The 18,112-nt window shown below is 40.1% G+C and overlaps 1 long non-coding RNA gene across 2 annotated transcripts in view; it reads right to left on the reverse strand.

Moving 5' to 3' along the window:
• The window catches only part of LOC127579397 (uncharacterized), a 135,326-nt gene that overhangs the window by 67,223 nt on the left and 49,991 nt on the right, over positions 1 to 18,112 (reverse strand). The window contains exons 2-3 of one of the 2 annotated variants that reach the window (XR_007957666.1): positions 9,057 to 9,171; positions 8,297 to 8,349 (exon numbers count right to left, since the gene is read on the reverse strand). This is a non-coding gene — a long non-coding RNA (uncharacterized LOC127579397). The remainder of the gene's footprint in view (positions 1 to 8,296; positions 8,350 to 9,056; positions 9,172 to 18,112) is intronic. The other variant, XR_007957665.1, reaches the window with a different exon arrangement.

Genomic DNA, 18,112 nt, shown 5'->3' on the forward strand with positions numbered 1-18,112 from the left:
CTTATCTTGGTGTCATCCGCAAACTTAGCCACACAACCATTTATTCCATCATCCAAATCATTGATGTACAAGGTAAAAAGGAGCGGCCCCAACACCGACCCCTGTGGCACACCACTAGTAACCGGTAACCAACCAGAACGAGATCCTTTTATTTCCACCCTTTGCTTCCTGCCAACCAGCCAATGCTCCACCCATTTTGCTACCCTACCCATAATTCCATGACCTCTCATCTTATTAATCAGTCTCTTGTGAGGCACCTTATCGAAGGCCTTTTGAAAGTCTAAATACACAACGTCTACCGCCTCTCCCTTATCCACCCTACCTGTGATTTCTTCAAGAAACTCCAATAGGTTGGTCAGACAGGACCTCCCCTTCACAAAACCATGTTGACTAGGTCCAATCTTGCCTTGCGCCTCTAGGTATTCGGTAACCTCCTCCTTGAGGATAGATTCCAATAATTTTCCCATCACTGACGTCAGACTAATAGGTCTGTAATTGCCTTTGTGCTGCCTCCCACCTTTCTTATACAACGGAACTACATTCGCTACCCTCTAATTAGTGATGTGCCTCAAGGATCAGGCCTGTGGCCTCAGTTATTTACAATATATGCAAATTACCTAGATTATGGGAATTGCACTGAAAACATTGGCACAATATTGACAGGGAGTAGGCAAAAAGATGGCAGAGGAAGTATAATGAGGGAAGTGCGAGTTAACCACTTTGATAGGAAGAAGAGAAGAACATTGTTTAAATGATGTGAAACTATTAAATGTTGCTGTTCAGGGAGATTTACATGTTCTTGTACAAAAGTCCAGGTTGATGATAAACAGGTAATTAGAAATAAGTAATTAGGAAAGTAAATAGCACGTTAGACTTCATTGCTTCATTTTAATGGAGTACAAGGTTAAGGAAGTCTTACTGCAAATTCAGAACTTTGGGAGATCACACTCAGAAATCTGCATACTGACTTTGGAGGTGAGGAAGTTCACTAGATTGATTCTGGGAAGAGGGCAAGTTGGGCCTATGTTTCCTGGGGTTTAAATGAATGGCAGTAACATCACCAAAACATGCAATTCTGAGGGTGCATAACAGGGCAGGTGTTTCGTCTGATGGGAGAATCTGGAAAAAGAATCCAGCACAGTTTTAGGTTAGGGGGGGTGGCCACTTAAGACAGAGATGAAAAGTTTTTTTTTCCACTCAAAGAATTGAGAATCATTTGAATTCTATCATGGAGAAGTCTGTAGACTGAATAATATATATTCAAGACTGAGACTAATTGATTTTACAGGGGAAACAAGGTGAGAGATCATAAAGAAGAGTGGAGATTAGAAACAAAATCTGCTTTACTTTGACTTTACTGAATGGTAGAGGGGGCTCGAGGGGCCAACATCTGGTCCTTTCTTCTTACGGTAAACCTGAAGGTCCCTCATTACTATAAAATTCAATGAACCCCATGCCCTCAAAGTAAATATCCACTATTAATGTATGCCCACCACTGACACAGCAACGTGTAAATTTTCACCCAAGTGTGGGTCAGATCTTATAGAAACTAAGCTGTTTGGGGAGGTGGAGGAATGAAAGCCAGATTTTACTTCTCTCCATTGGTCCGTGATGTACTCTATGGCTTTGTTCCCTAGTTGTCAGTGGCATTGTCTGGAAGAATAGGCTCCACTTTCACAGATAGCCAGACAACTTAACTCTATGCATTATATGTTACAAAGTATTCAGAAGGTGACCACATACTTCCTCCACCAAAGTTCACAATTCCTTAAGCCATATTTTTGCCAGTCTCCACTGTTAACTGTGACCCACAGCAGAGTCTCAGGCTCAACATTGAAATTCTCCAAGTCTCATTCTACCTCAGCAATTTCCTTCATCTCACAATTTGGAGACATACTCAACTTCTCTGTTATTCAGTCCAGGTTTCCCAGACCTTTTGCTCTGCCATTGGTCTTACTCTTTCTAGCATGAGCTCCTGTCTTCTGCAGCTTCCTGTATAAATTTGTTCATCTTTCAACCACACATCCACTTTTAAAAACTTCTTAAAAATTCTGACTGCAGCTTAAAACTTCCTGCTAACTATTGCTCTTCCTTTTCATTTTCTTGTTTGATGTGCCATTGAAACAAAACCTTTAATGGACTTGGCAGCCTCCTGCTGGGGTGCCTGGACCACAAATTGGTCAAAATAGGACTGATTTTAGGAGAAATTCCTTCACTCAAAGGATCGTGAATCTTTGGAATTTTGCAGTGCTGAGGCCTGCAGATGCTTAGACATTGGGTGTATTCAAATCAGTGACGATAGGGTTTATAGAATAGTTCAGGAAAATGGAAAGTGTCGAGGTTCCACACCAGCCACAATTTTATTGAGTGGCACAGCAGGCTCAAAGGGCCAAACTGTCAAGTCCAATTCCTTTTTCATATGGTCTTATGCATTCTGTAACTTACATTGAGGCATATATCTGTACAAAAACATCCAACATTACTATTTTTAAATGATAACTGGCAAATTAAACATCCTCTCTTTACTGTGTCTTCAAAATTCCTGGAATTAATTAGAGGCATGGATTTAATAGTCATTGCTATTGTGAACGAATCAGCTGCTGCATTGTGTCAATTTGATTTCTTGTCACTAATTTCTACTTAAAGAGCTATTATTGTGATTCACGTTTGAACTGACAAACAAATTATCATTTTTAACATTCACTTTTAAGAATGTAATATTCTAAATTTTTTCCTTGCAGTTACACCCACACATACTGTGGGTTTCTGCCTATTCCCTTTCATGTTCTGTTAAACTCTTAATCAGGTAAATTGTCCAAGGTAATTAGTCTCAATGCACATCAAGCCATCAAAGCATTACATCATTAGTTAAAATAATTATTATAATTCTTTTAATAAAAGCTACTATGGCAGATATTTATATAGTAAATTGCTTTATTTATGTAAATATACACTACTGATTATAACAGTGGACATTATTACTTGGCTGGTATAATCCATCATAGCACCTGGAGAGTACTGAGCTCCCAGGCATAAAAGAGAAGAAAATCTTTCAAAGACCTGTTATTATGGATGCTTGCCTGCTTAACTTTGTTGCAGCTGGGCCAGAAGCTGCACTTAGAAAGGTACAGATCAGGTATATTAATTGAAATAAAACAGGAAGCAACCATAAAAAATGTATAAAATTAAGTTATGAGCACATACAAGTTTGCCCTATTACATTGAGGATGGAGACACAAGGGACTGCAGATGTTGGAATCTGGATCAAAAAACAAACTGCTGGAGAAATTCAACCAGTCAGGTAGCATGTTTGGTGGCAGAGGGGTGTTCAATGTTTCGGCTCGAGACCCTGCATCAGGACATAGATGACGCTTGCCCATGCCTGTCCAAAAGCCAGCAATTTTAAATTGATGTATGTGCCCCAAGTCACTGAGAGGTCTGGAGTGATGCAATGCATCAGAACTGCACCATGCATGTCCACAGCCTGGGCATAGGTAGGAGAGAGCAGCAGCATCAAAGAGATAGAGGAAGAAAACAAGCAATTGGGTCTCAAGAGACAGGTCAGAAGATGGTGCTAAGTTACCTCACAGCACACAAAACACATAAAGAAGCGATCTTTAAAGTAAGAATATATGCATTGCCAATTATTGCATAAGAAAAGTTCACATGTCTCTTATGGAGGAAATTTTATATGTTGTTTTAAGAAGGGTACTTCAAGAAAAAAAAAGTAAATATGGATCTCAATTAGTGTCCAATGTTGTTTTTTCCTCATTTTTATCTCATATATTAAGTAGGATTAGAGAAACCAGCATGCAATTCTCTTGATACCATCTAAAGACTTTTTAAGTTGTACCCAGATTTTAGATTCCACAGGATAATCAATCTGATCGAACCTCGACAGTAACAATTAAATGAAACAATTAGTGTGTCACAAAATATTGTTCAATTGTTATGATTGATTTGTGAAATATATTTTTGTGATTTTATTCTCTTGATTTTTTTTGTTTTTAATATACAAATTCCACTTTTTGATGTTGGACCTTTTTGTAGATCATCTTTCCCTTTTGCTCTGTTCCCCATTTCTAACTTGGTTCATGGTATAGTATTGTCAGAAAAAACGCAAGCAGATAATTGGGTTTGAAGCCCTGCTGTACTGAATTTGGCTACTTGAATATACACAAGATTGACACAGACCTTCCTGTCATTTAATGTTATACGTTACAGGCAAATATCTCTGCTCATTGCTCTACTATTAGCATGGATTTTGGGGTCTAGATATCAGCAAATTCTGTTTGATTTCTGACCTGAAATTTGTTCTGTAATTAAACAAAATTATCAGTCCTAAATCAGGCCTCAACTTTTCTCTCTCCATCAGGTTTGACATTAGTTGTTCAATTATAACTTTCAAGTGGCAGAAAAAGAAAAGGATTGGACAATGTATTTGCTTCCAAGCCAAGCCACAGTACTGCTGACTCAAAAAAACTAGGTTGACACTGCCTGATTATCTGGAGGTTTTCCAAGTCCCCTGCTAAACTGTCTTCTCCAAGGCCTCAGGTGATAGAGGAAAATACAGATTTATACAAACAGCTGTGCAGTAAGGTCCTTGAAACCATGGGAGCAGCCCCTTTCACAATAATCCAAACAGAAAATGATGGAAAGGCTCAACAACACAGGAAACAATAGTGGAGAGAGAAACATTGTTAGTTTCCTTCCCCATAGATCTTGCCCGACTTGCCTTTTCTGTCCAGAGCATAGAGTCATAGAGCAATACAGCACAGATACAGGCCCTTCGGCCCAACCTATCCATGCTGACCACAGAGCCCACCCAGCTGGTCCCAACATAGCCTGGAGTTTTGACTTGGCAATCAGAGCATGACCTGTCCCTCTCTTGATAAATCTGACAAGAAGCAACATTAACTCAGAGCAATGAAAAGTTCTCATTCCTGTTTAGAGGAAGGCCTCAGTAATTTGGAGAGCTACTGTGAGTGCAATCTGCATTGTTAAAAACTTAATTAAAGCTTCACTTTGATCTGACTCAGGCCTCAGATGACCCTTTCACTTCTGAAATTTCAGGGTGGCAAGGTGAAAAGCTACTACTTAAAACTTGTAGCAGTTACACCAGAACTACAATGATCTAACCTACGCTTCTGGAAATGAGGAATAATTTGTCTATATGCCGTATCACATAAGAAACTGTTACCGATGGGTCTGAAAGCTCTGCCTTATTTGCCTTAACTGGAGGGTGTTTTTAGAAAAATCTGATCATTTCTAAGAACTGATTCTCAAACACCCTTTTCAACATTTTTCACTGTAATTGTTTTCTTCCTACACTTGTGTTATGGAGCTCTTATCACAAATTCTACTGCTAATATCTTCACGTGCCATGAAGGAGATAACAGAACAAACAGAAAATCAAAAGTGAAAGACACTCAGGACAGAACTACTGCATAAGAGTAGCAAACCAATCAGGAGTTAGCCTTCATCCACTGCCTTCCACCACAATGCTCCTTTGTGAATGTGCATCAGGAGACAGTATTTATTTTGAAAAGAACCACAGAAGAAGTTGCTTTCCATTGTTTTCCACTGACCTCCAATAACCTTTTAAAAAAGGAACAGAAAACAAACTTGCGCTGAAAACAAGATTTCACCTTACATCATGAAATGACAAAGAACACCTGTTCCTTTTTAGGACTATACCTTTCTTTGTTCCCTCTTTGTATTGTTGCTACATTGAGATGCCACCAGAGGGTTAGAAGTATGAGCAATCATTCACAGAGCCTTGGGCTCAGAACCAAAGTGCCTGCCTGTGCTGTACTTGGGTCCACTATTGCCTCCTCAGGCTGTGCTTACAGGCCAGATGTAAGGGGAGCCTAACCCTGTATCCTACTAGGTAACGGGAAAAAAAAACCTCTGGAGATAGATTTGGCAATGGAGAGGGTTTTTAGTCACACTTTTGATGAATGACTGAAATTGTGGATTCTCATCTGCAAACATCTTCCACAACAACATTGATGCTTTCCCCAAGTAAAAACTCTTTTAGTGCATACTCCAATTTCTGTATTGAACATAATTAATACAAATTTTAAAAATACCCTCTGTAACGATGGAACATGAAAATTAGAAATATCGTTAAAGAACGATGGGACCAAATTTAGAGAAATGGCAGAAGTGACCAACAAGCATGTTGCTTCAAGGAAACATGAAGCAAGTATAACTTCTTTATCCTTGGACATGCCATATACTACATATACTAGTGATGTTTTGTAGGGGTCGATGTTGAGTCTGCTACTTTTCACATTATATGTCAATGATCTGGATGACCAAATTGATGGCTTTGTGGCCAAGTTTGCTGATGATACAAAGGTAGGTGGAGGGGCAGGTAGTGTTGAGGAAGCAGGAAGTCTGCATAAGGACTTGGACAGCTTGGGAGAATGGACAAAGAAGTGGCAGATGGAATACAGCATAGGGAAGTATATGGTCATTAACTTTGGTAGAAGGAATAAAGATGTAGACTATTTTCTAAACAGGGAGGGAATTCAGAAATCAGAGGTGCAAAAGGACTTGGGAGTCCTCGTGCAGGATTCCCCAAAGGTTAACTTGCAGGTTGAGTTGGTAGCAAGGAAGCCCAATGCAATGTTAGTATTCTTTTTAAGATGACTAAAATATAAAAGCAAGGATGTAATGCTGAAGCTTTATATGGCATTGGTCAGACCTCATTTGGAGTACTGTGAGCAGTTTTGATCCCCATACCTAAGGAAGGATACACTGCCACTGGAGAGGGTCGAGAGGAGGTTTACAAGAATGATCCTGAGAATGAAAGGGTTAATAAACAAGGAGTGTTTGATGGCTCTGGGCCTATACTCGCTAGAGTTTAGAAGGATGGGGGTGGGGGGAGCTCATTGAAACTTACTGAATATTGAAAGGCCTGGATAGAGTGGACACGGAGAGGGTATTTCTAGTAATGGGAGAGTCAAGGACCAGAGGGCACAGAACGTCCCTTTAGAACAGAGATGAAGAGGAATTTCTTTAGCCAGAGGGTGGTGAATCTGTGGAATTCATTGCCACAGACAGCTGTGGAAGCCAAGTCATTGGGTATATTTAAAGTGGTGGTTGATAGGTTCTTGATCAGTAAGGGTGTCAAAGGTTACGGGGAGGAGAATGGGATTGAAAGGGAAAAGTAAATCAGCCATGATTGAATGGTGGAGCAGACTCGATGGGCCGAACAGCTTAATTCTGCTCCTATGTCTTATGGTCTATATACAGAGTTAATCATAGCTTCTGTGGGTTTTTCCTGCCAAAGGCAAATATAATGACATTTGGACTGCTGTACATAATCTTCAAGGTGCTCCTTGCACTTTTTAATTTGCACTATGGGAATCAGAAATTTTTAATCACAACTCTCACTGATATGTTCTTCAAAAAAAATCTCCCATTTTATTGCAACATTTAAATCAGCTTGCTTTATAGGATAATTAATCCTGGCTGAAGGTTAATTATCACTTGTCTGACAAAGAAAAGATTAAAATGCTAATATTGATTGAACGTAGAGTCATCAGTATCAATCTGCTGTCATTATTACAGCAGTAATTCAATTTACAGCCTCTCTCTCATGTACCTTTCCAGAGGATTGTTTGATTATGTATGACATGGTTTACCTCCAAACAATGAAGGACAGGAAAAGGCCTGTTGATCCCTTCAGCCTGTACTCACCACAACATTTATGTTGCAAACCACACTCAAAAAGCACTTAAGAGTCGTAGAGTTATACAGAATGAAACCGTGTTCTTTGGCCCAACTCATCCATGCCAATCAAGTTACCTACCTGAGCTAGACCCATAGTCCCTCTAAACCTCTCCTATCCATATACCTGTCTAAATGTTTTTTAAGTACTGTAATTGTACCCACCTCTACCACTTCCTCTAGCAGCTCATTCCACATACCCACCACCCTCTATTTGAAAAACTTGCCCCTCATATCCCCTTTAAATTTTTCCCCTCTCATGTTAAATCTATGTCATCTAGTCTTAGACTCCCCTACTCTGGGAAAAAGACTGCAACTATTCACACTGACCTATCTACGTTCCTCATGATTTTATATACCTTTTATAAGGTCAACCTTCAGCCTCCTATGCTCCAGGGAACTAAAGCCCCAGCCTATCCAGTCTCTCTTTAAAATTCAAGACCTCGAGTTCTGATAACATCCTTGTGAATCTCTTCTGCACCCTTTCCATCTTAATGACATCCCTCCTATAGGGCAGCAACCAGAAATGCACACAATACTCCAAGTGTGGTCTTACCAATGCCTTGTATAGTTGTAACATGACATCCCAACTTTCGTACACATGACCCCCTGGAGGAAGCAAAATAAGTCTCAAGTCACATTAAGCAAGAAAAATCTGAAGATAATTCTCTGACCCCTTTAGGTGACTTCCTTATTAATAAAGAAAGAAAAAAAGACTTGCATTTATACAAGATCTTTAACCACCCCAGGATATCACAGCCATACATCCCTATAAAGTATTTTGAAGTGAATTTACTCTTGTAATGTGGGATACGTGGCAGCTAATTTGTACACAACAACTGGAAGGTTCTCAAGTGAGGAGTAAATTTTGGCCATTTTTCAAATTAGCAGCATGGGATCATTTACTTTCTTTTGATAGAATGCACAGACCTTTAGCTTAATACCTCACATAAAGATGGCAACTCTGTTCAGTGCTCCCACAGTGCTACAATAAATCATTAGCCCACATAGAACTTTGTGTTCAAGGGTTAGAGATGTCTTCACAAATTGAAAGTTCTGCACCAAGAGCTCACGTCATTTTGTGTTTGTGGCCTTGAGGTTCTGATATTCTACTGTACATGAAGTCTGATGCACTTGCTTAAAGGCTTTTTAGTCATGATCTCATGCCATTGCAGGGTGGCAGATTGCAGAGTACCTCAGGGGATAAGTTCTAGGCCCGGCTCTCAAAATGGGAATTAATGATTCAGGAGGCAAGAGTGCTCCCAATGAGGCCAAGATCAGGACATTTTTAAATGTTAAATGTATACACTGCTTACCTCTTATATAAGGTGCTTCCTTCTGTAGCCAGAGCAGGTCCAGGTCTTGCTTGAAGGCATTTAGCAAATCAGCATCCCTTTTGAGTCAGCAACATGTCTGAAGGTCTGCAATTCTCTGGGAAAAAGAAACATTTCCTGACATTTAATTTATTGCTAGAATTGTGAATCTCATTCTCCCTTGAAACAATCTATTTCCTTCATCTATTCCCTTTATCATATCATCAATTTTGTTTAATAAGTGCAGGATTCCAATGATTGAAATTTAACAACCTAGAATTAATCTTCTATACAAACTCATCATCCACCATGCAAGGAGACCAAAACCAGATATAATATTCTCTATGGCCTAGTCAAGGTTTAACACAAGGACAAGATGGTATTTCTTGACTGAGAGCTAAAGTTTTTTTTCCATTCTGATATATCTTCTCAAGATTTTGAAGTAGGTATCAGATGAAAGAATTTGGTTAATCTGTGGTCTTGATTTTAGTTCTTAACTGTCATCTGTGAAGTGCTGGGCCAATGATTGGATGTGGTCTATATTAATAGACAATGGCTATGGTTTCAGTGTAAAAGGCACCACTAAGAACTGTGTGTTTCACATGTTATGACTTACATATATAATTGCAATAGCCAGTGATGTTTAGTTGGAAGTCTGTTGTCTCCAATAAAGTATGCATGCTGTTAGTATGTTATGAAAAGAATATAGATGCAATAGAGAGGATGCAGAAAAGATGTACAAAGATAATACCAGAAATGTCAAGGTATACAAATTTGGGGAGGAGGAGCAGACTGAAAAAAAGGAGACTGAAGGGTAACTTAACAGAAGTCTTTGTGCTGAGTTTGACAGAGTGTTTGCAGATGTCACAAGGTCAAGGACCTTGGAGGATTGGCAAGATAGAGCCGGGGGAAAGTGAGGAAGTGCTGTGAGTCAGGAACTAAATGGTGAATATGGGTAACAAAGTCAAAAGGTTCACCTTAATCAACTGGTACATGCACATGATGTCCAAGAAGAAAGCAAAAAAATGAGCTGCTGGAGGAACTCAGCAGGTCAGGCTTCATCTGAAGAGGGAAATGTTTTGGCTCGAGGACCTACATCTGGACCCAAAAAGTCGACTGTCCATCTCCCTCTATAGGTGCTGCCTGACCCATTGAGTTCCTCCAGCAGCTCGATTTTTTGCTCCAGATTCCATCATCTGCAGTCTCTTTTGTCTCCACGTCCAAGAAAATGGTGATTGAGAATACGTTGTGCAGGATAAACATGAATTTAAGTTATAGGATCGCTGGACAGGACTTGTGTCAGGAAGCACAAGAAAACCAAAACTGGGCAGATGACACATGGATTACAGGAAGAGGTAATCCACCAGAATTGGGACACCTGGAGTGGATATTTCAGGATTGACAAATGCAGTGGATCAACTTGATTCATAACTGGTTGAGTTGATAACTGAATTGACATAAATTTATACAACAGGTTAAATGTTTATGTATATGTAATGGCTTATGATTTGTATGGATTTTTTTCTTTTTTTAAATGGGAAGTAGTTGGTGTATTGTGCAAGTGTAGCTTTAAAAACTGTTGTATGATTTTGATGTACTGTTGTACCAGCCTCTGCTCTTTTGTTGAAAGCTTGCTGTTTTTGATAGGGGATGCTAGTTGATAGCTCTACATCAACTATTTACTTTTGTAAATGGCCTACAAACTCAACAGGCTCATGTGAGACTTCATAATTAGAAATGTAATTTTTTGTTAATGATTCAATATTAGCATTTCAATATAAAGTAGTCTCTTAGGTAAAAGTGGTTATTATTTTGTGAATAGATACATTCGTAAATTATCTTAAACACTTTTGTTTTAAATACAAACAGAAAACAAATGCTCCATATCTGCATGATCCTTCATACTCAAATGCAATCAGCAGGATGTCCAGCCTACCCTTCAGCTAAACAGGCAGAGCAGTACAAAAAAAAATAGCCTAATCATGCAATTACTGTAGCACTGTTTTTCACTACAAATTACTATTTAGGAGTGTGAATATAGGCAAAGTAATATTATATTCCAGAAATGCTTTTTAATCATTATTATCAATGGATCATATACTTATCCATGGTAGTGTATTGAATACATTGGGCTAGGTTTTGAGTTTTCATGTAAGTGGTAATTGGTTTATTATTGGCACATGTACCAAGATACTGTGAAAAGCTTTTGTTTGTGTGCCATCCAGACAGATCAATCCATACATAAGTACCTCAAAGTAGTACGAAAGGAAAAACAATAACAGAAAACAGAATATAGCGTTACAGATACAGAGAAAGGGCAGCACAAGTAGTTAAATAAGGTGCAAGGGCCACGACAAGATAGATTGAGAGATCAGCAGTTCTTTATCTTACAAGAGGTCCAAGAATCTTCTAACAGCAGGATAGAAGCTGTCCTTGAGCCCGGTGGTATGTGTTCTCAAGCTTTTGTATCTTCTGCCCGATAGGGGGGGGAGGGGAAGAAGACCGGGGTGGGAGGGGTCCTTGATTATTTTGGCTGCTTTCCCGAGGCAGTGGGAGAGGAGGCTGATTCTTGTGATAGTCTGGGCTGTGTTCACAACTCTCTGCAATTTCTTGTAGTCTTGGGCAGAGCAGTTGCCATACCAATCTATGATGCATCTGGATAGAATGCTTTCTGTGGTGCATCTGTAAAAATTGGTGAGGGTCATTGGGGACATGCCGAATTTCCTTAGCTTCTTGAGGAAGTAGAAGCAATGGTGTGCTTTCTTGGCCATAGGGTCTACGTGGCTGGACCAGGACAAGTTATTGGTGATATTTACACCTAGGAAATTGAGGCTCTCAAACAGCTCCACCTCAGCACCATTGATACAGAGAGGGGTATGTACTCTGCCCTGCTTCCTGAAGTCAATGACCAGCTTTTTTGTTTTGCTGTCAAAATGTCTGCAGGTGCCCCTACCAGCTGGTCTGCACAATATCCAAGGACACAGCTGGGGATTCCATCCAGGCCAGATGCTTTTCTGTGGGTTCACTCTGCGGAAGACTGATCTGACATCTGCAACAGTGACTGTGGGTACAGGTGCGTTGGAGGTTGTTGGGGCAGGTCGTGATATTCCATTTTCCTTCTGTTCAAAATATGCATTGGATGCATTAAGGTCATCAGGGAGGGATGCACTGTTGTAAGCAGCACTGCCTGACTTCATTTTGTAGCCCATTATAGCATGTAAGCCCTGCCACAACTGACGGCTTGTCTGGGACTCTATTTTGGACTGGTATTGACTGCATTAAAGCCTACTCTGAAAGATGTGAAGCCAGAGAATCAAGAAAAATATGACACAATTTTATTGTGGCAGACTAGAAAGATGTCACAACTCAGTAATATTAGAGTACAGTTGGTGTGACTAAAATAAAATACACATGGCAGGATAGTAAAGATTGATTGAATGTAAGCAATCAATCTAACTGCACCACCCACAGATGTCTTTCATGGAACATGGAAATTAGAAGGCAAGAACCATCAACAAGCCAACCCCAGGTACTGAACGGATTCCGTTTTTACAGACATCCATCAATCAATTTTATCCTTATGTTAGAAAATACACAAAAATCATTGGATATGGTAAGCATATTACAATAACATTGCACGTTATTGTAATGAATGGCATCAAAAGCACACAAGACTGATAAGAAAAAGTAATTACTAAAAGTGGAGAGAAGAAACTAGTTCTGCCATTCATAAAAACGAACATATGTACATACGTCAGACTTGTTAATTTCATAATATTATAGAAGCTGGTTCGTATGTAGGTGGCCACTCACAACCTGGAAATGGTCTGTAGTCCTTGGTGGGAGGAAATAGCTGATCATGTGTCTACTGAGCCACTAGAACATGCTTGTCAAGAGAAACTTAAAGCTGAATTGGAGAAATTGACTAGGTGAAAGATAATAGCCATTACAGACTTTCCCACTTAATATATTGCAGGCAAAAACATGCACATAACCAGCCTTCTCAGTTGAGGCTAATTCAAGAATACAAGATGCCAAGGATTCTAAGCTTGAGGCAGTCAACGTTTGGAAACCTATTCCAATTTCTCTGCTTTTGATGTAAAAGATTAAGGATACTATAAGATAAGATGAGATGATGCATTGCTAGTGATTTAGACAGGATGGGAAAAGTGAGGGTCTGAAGTTGAATCTCAACTCTCAACCCATATACATCTATCTACATGAGAGAGAAGCTGGGTATTCAAAGTGATCTGATCTTCATAGACGATAAGATGATTATTCCCAAGACATGTGAGAGCAAAATGATCAAATGAATTTACACCTTGCCTCTGGGAGTGAATATTTCCCTCTGCAAAGCTACTGGTCAGAGATGAACAGGGAGATCAGGGACCATGAGCAGAAATAAAAGGCCCTATAGATACCTAGAAAGGGACCAACGTGTGTTCCACCTGGATGGGATAATGTTTCCAGTGATACATGCTTTTCACATTTTTTGAGAGAGATACTTATTGGCAAACAATTCATCAGTGACTCACAAGGGCACTTTACTAGGTATGACTCTCCTAAGATGCTGGTCACAGATAACTGGCTGCAGTTCACAAAAGAAGATTTGCAAGATTCTCAGATGAACTGACAGTTGAATCAATGCAAAACATCACCTCACTCTACACAGTGTAATGGAAAGGTTGAGGGTGCTGTGATGATGGCCATTGAACTGCTAAAGGCGGCTAAAACATCAGCGTCAATCCCCTATTTGAGCATTTTTGCTTTTGCAACACCACAGCCTCAAGGGATGAAGAGCAATCTTCTGCAAAGACCAATGAGTGAATCAGCAGGTATTCCCAACAACAGAAAAGGTGCTACGACATGAAGTGCAGGAGGATAACTGGAGGTGCCCAAAGGAAGGTAGGACCACTGTTACAAATGGCCAGATGTCTGACCCTCTCGGAGGAGAATACACCAGCAAGATGTTGTCCCCGATTCTTTCTATTGTTTTTAAAAGTGTCCATGTTGCTAATATTGACCAATTTTACCCAGAATTTTAAAGATAATGAAACACTCAGCTCCTCCAGTCTATTCACATGATAGAAATTCCTCTTCTCTACAACCATTCTAATAAATTCCTTCTGTATCTTCATAACACCCCTAAAGTACATTGTAAAGAATTGGACATCTGGACAGAAGGGCTAAATTAGTGTCCTAATAGGTTTAATGTAACTTCCTGGCTTTTTTATTATTTGCACAAGGATTTTCTAATCTTTCTCTTCTCGCATTCTCTTCAAAATCAAAAGTTAGCAATATTTTCTCTCTTCATTCTTCCCACCAAATAGCATCACCTCACACATTTCTATGTCGAATTTCACTTACTTTGTGATCCACCTTTTCACTAGCCAACCTCTTTCCTCTGTTACTATTTTCTGCAGTATTTACTGTATTTCCAAGTTATATTTCATTTGTACATTTCAAAATTATGCTTTGCATTCCCATTTCCCAGATGTTAAGTAATGGGCTTCAGATAGGATAAGATAAGCACAACCTTTGGGAATTCTGATTTATACTTCCGATCTGAAGCACAGTCATTCACCAAACTCTTTTTTCTGGACTTTAACCAATTTTATAACCATTCTCCTGCTGCCCATTTCATCTCAGACTTTTACTGAGAAGTCTAACATGTGGCACTTTATCAAATGCTTTTTGAAAGCCAATAAATGCAAATTTAGTCATGTGCAATCCTCCAGTTTCTGACACCACCCAATAATATTGGGATATTTGGAAGAGTATGACCAGTGCCTCTGCAATTTCTACCCTTTCTACAGACACTTCAATAAATTCCATCCAGACAAAGTGATGACAAACCCTTTTTGCTTGTCTTGACTAGTATCTCAATGCCCTCCTTATTGGTAAAAATCTTCCTAGTGAAGGTGTATAGTGCCTCATCCATCCATTTATCCGCTCAGTAGGTCCCTGTTTTGGTCCTTCAGCCCCACTATTACCATGACAAACTTAATTACTAAGTCGTTCACTTAAAAATAAAACATTTTTGATTCTTTTTTTGTTGGTGCCAATTTGTTCTTGTACTTTCTCTTTGTCACTTGGCATTTATTGTATTCAGCTTTATTCTTCCATGCACTGTCAGGCTGTGCACCTGTCATACGCCCCCTTTCCCTGCTTCATTATGTTACTCTTTCATTATCAAGGGATGGCCTCCCTTTCTGTCAATTGATGGAAGATAGCTCGGCTGCATCGGAATCAATTCCTCTTTAAATTGCCAGGATGAAATGAACTACAGATTGCTAATTCACCACAAATGGTTTTACTTGCAGACATCGTTAACCTCTCCTTACTCCAATCTGAGAGTCCCATCTGCTTTAAGAAGATCACTATCATCCTGGTGCCAAAGAAAAATAAGTTAACATGCCTTAATGACTATCGCCCGGTGGCTCTGACATTCACCATCATGAAGTGCTTTGAGAGGCTGGTCAGGGAGGCCTCCCAGACAACCTCAACTCACTGCAATTCACCTACTGCCAAAACACGTCCATGGTAGATGCCATCTCCCTGGTCCTACACTCATCTCTGGAGCATCTGCAGAACAAAGACACCTACATCAGACTACTATTTATTGACTACAGCTCTGCCTTAAATATTATCATTCCAAGCAAACTCATCTCCAAAGTCCTCGACCTGGGAGTCAACACCTTTCTTTGCAACTGGATCATTGACTTCCTGACCAATAAACCGCAATCAATAAAGAATAGTCAGCAACACCTCCACCATGATTATCCTCAACACTGGTACCGCACAAGGCTACATCCTCAGCCTCCTACCTTACTCCCTATACACTCACAATTGCCTGGCCAGATTCAGCTCCAACTCCAACTACAAGTTTGCAGATAACACCACTGTAGTGGGCTGAATCTCAAATAACAATGAGTTGGAGTACAAGGAAGGAGATAGCCTAGTGGCATGGCGTCATGACAACAACCCTTCCCTCAATGTCAGGACAACAAAAGTGCTGGTCATTGACTTCAGGAAGTGGGGCTGTGCACACACACCTGTTTACATCAATTGTGCTGTGGTGGTGATGTTTGAGAGCTTCAAGTTCCTGGGTGGAAACATCGCCAATAGTTTGTCCTGGTCCAACCATGTCGATGCCATGGCCAATAAAGCTCATCAGTGCCTCTACTTCCTCAGGAGGCTAAGGAAATTTGGCATGTCCATGTTGACCCTCATCAATTTTTATAGATGCACCATAGAAAGCATCCTATCTGGATACATCACAGCTTGGTATGGCAACTGCTCTGCCCATTAGCAAAAGAAATTGCAGTGAGTTGTGGACACTGCTTAGCACATCATAGAAACCAACCTCCCCTCTGTGGACTCTACACTTCTTATTGCCTTGGTAAAGAAGCCAACATAATCAAAGACCCCTCCAACCCTGGACATTCTCTCTTCTCCCCCCTCCCATTAGGCAGAAGATACAAAAGACTGAAAGCACGTACCACCAAGCTCAAGGACAGCTTCTATCCCGCTGTTATAAGACTATTGAATGGACCTCTTGTGCGATAAGATGGACTCTTGACCTCACAATCTACCTTGTCATGGCCTTGCACCTTATTGTCTGCTTGCACTGTACTTTCTCTGTAACTGTAACACTATATTCTGCATTCTGTTATTGCTTTTCCCTTGTTCTGTCTTGATGTACTGATGTGATGAAATGATCTGTACGGATCATATGCAAAACAAAGTTTTTCATTGTATCTCAGTACATGTGACAATCATAAACAGATTAGAGACCAATTGTTTTGCATTAACATTGTACAGCACATTGGCTTTATTTGCTCTTCCTCAAGACTAAAGGCTTATGCATGATATTACGCATGGCTCCCGAGGAAAGATGAAATGTTGCTGACTGTCTTTGTATCAAAATTCAGATGTAGATACATCACTGTTTTTGAGAAATAAGTTTCCAATCTACATCATGCATGCATTTTCCCCCAAATACAGGGCATTTATTTATCACCCAGTCACAACCACAATTAGCGTCTTCCTCCTGAGATCCCCATCCTCACAGGATTTCATCGTTCCGTCAATTCACTCCACTCCACATGCTGTCATAAATGACTCAGATCATTGGATACAGCAAAGACAATGAGATCCAGCTGTAGTACTGAAAGGTGGCACAGTGATGCAGCAGGTTGTGCTGCTGCCTCACATCTCCTGTGTGTGTGTGGAGTTTACATGTTCTCTGTATAATCATACGAGTTTCCCCTTGGTGCTCCAGCTTTCTGTCACCAGACATGCTGGCTGGCAGGGTAATTGACTATAGTAAATTACTTGTGGTATGGGGATGGTGGGAAAATCGAGGGAATTGATAGGCATCAGAATGAATGTGGGAAATGGGATTGATCAGATTGCACTGCGAACCAGCATATGCTCAATGGGCCAAATGGCTTCCTTCTATGTTGTGAGGACAAACAAGACCTGAGGTCCAGAAATAGCTGTCTTTAATCCAAGCTGTTCCAGTACTGTTACAGTAAAGGCAACCACCTGATGATATGAAAATTGCCTAGGTACTCCCTGTCAACAAAATGCAGATCAAATAGAGACTGGCTAATTACCACCCACTGAGTCTACTCTGAATCATCAGCAAAGTGATGGAAAGTGTTGTTGACAGTATGACTGAACAGTACTTAAGCTTCAATAAAATTTTCACTGCTTCCCAATTTCAGTTTTGTCAGGATCACTTGGCTTTAAACCTCATAAAAGCCAAAGGACATGAATTCCAGAGATGAGGAGATAGTGACTGCCCTCGACATCAAAGCAACATTTAAAGTGTGGCATCAAGGAACCTTGGTAAAACTTAAGTCAATGGCTTTAAAAGGAAAAAAATCTCCAATACTTGGAGTTATACATCACACAAAGGATGATGGAGGTCAATTATCCCAACCCCAGGACATCACTGCAGGAATTCCTCAGGGCCATGCCCCTGGCCCAACATTTTCAGCTGTTTCATCTAACCTTATAACAGAAGGAATGTAATCAATGTTGGGATATTC

The sequence above is a fragment of the Pristis pectinata genome, chromosome 2 (genome assembly GCF_009764475.1).
Source record: "Pristis pectinata isolate sPriPec2 chromosome 2, sPriPec2.1.pri, whole genome shotgun sequence".
Lineage (NCBI taxonomy): Eukaryota > Metazoa > Chordata > Chondrichthyes > Rhinopristiformes > Pristidae > Pristis > Pristis pectinata.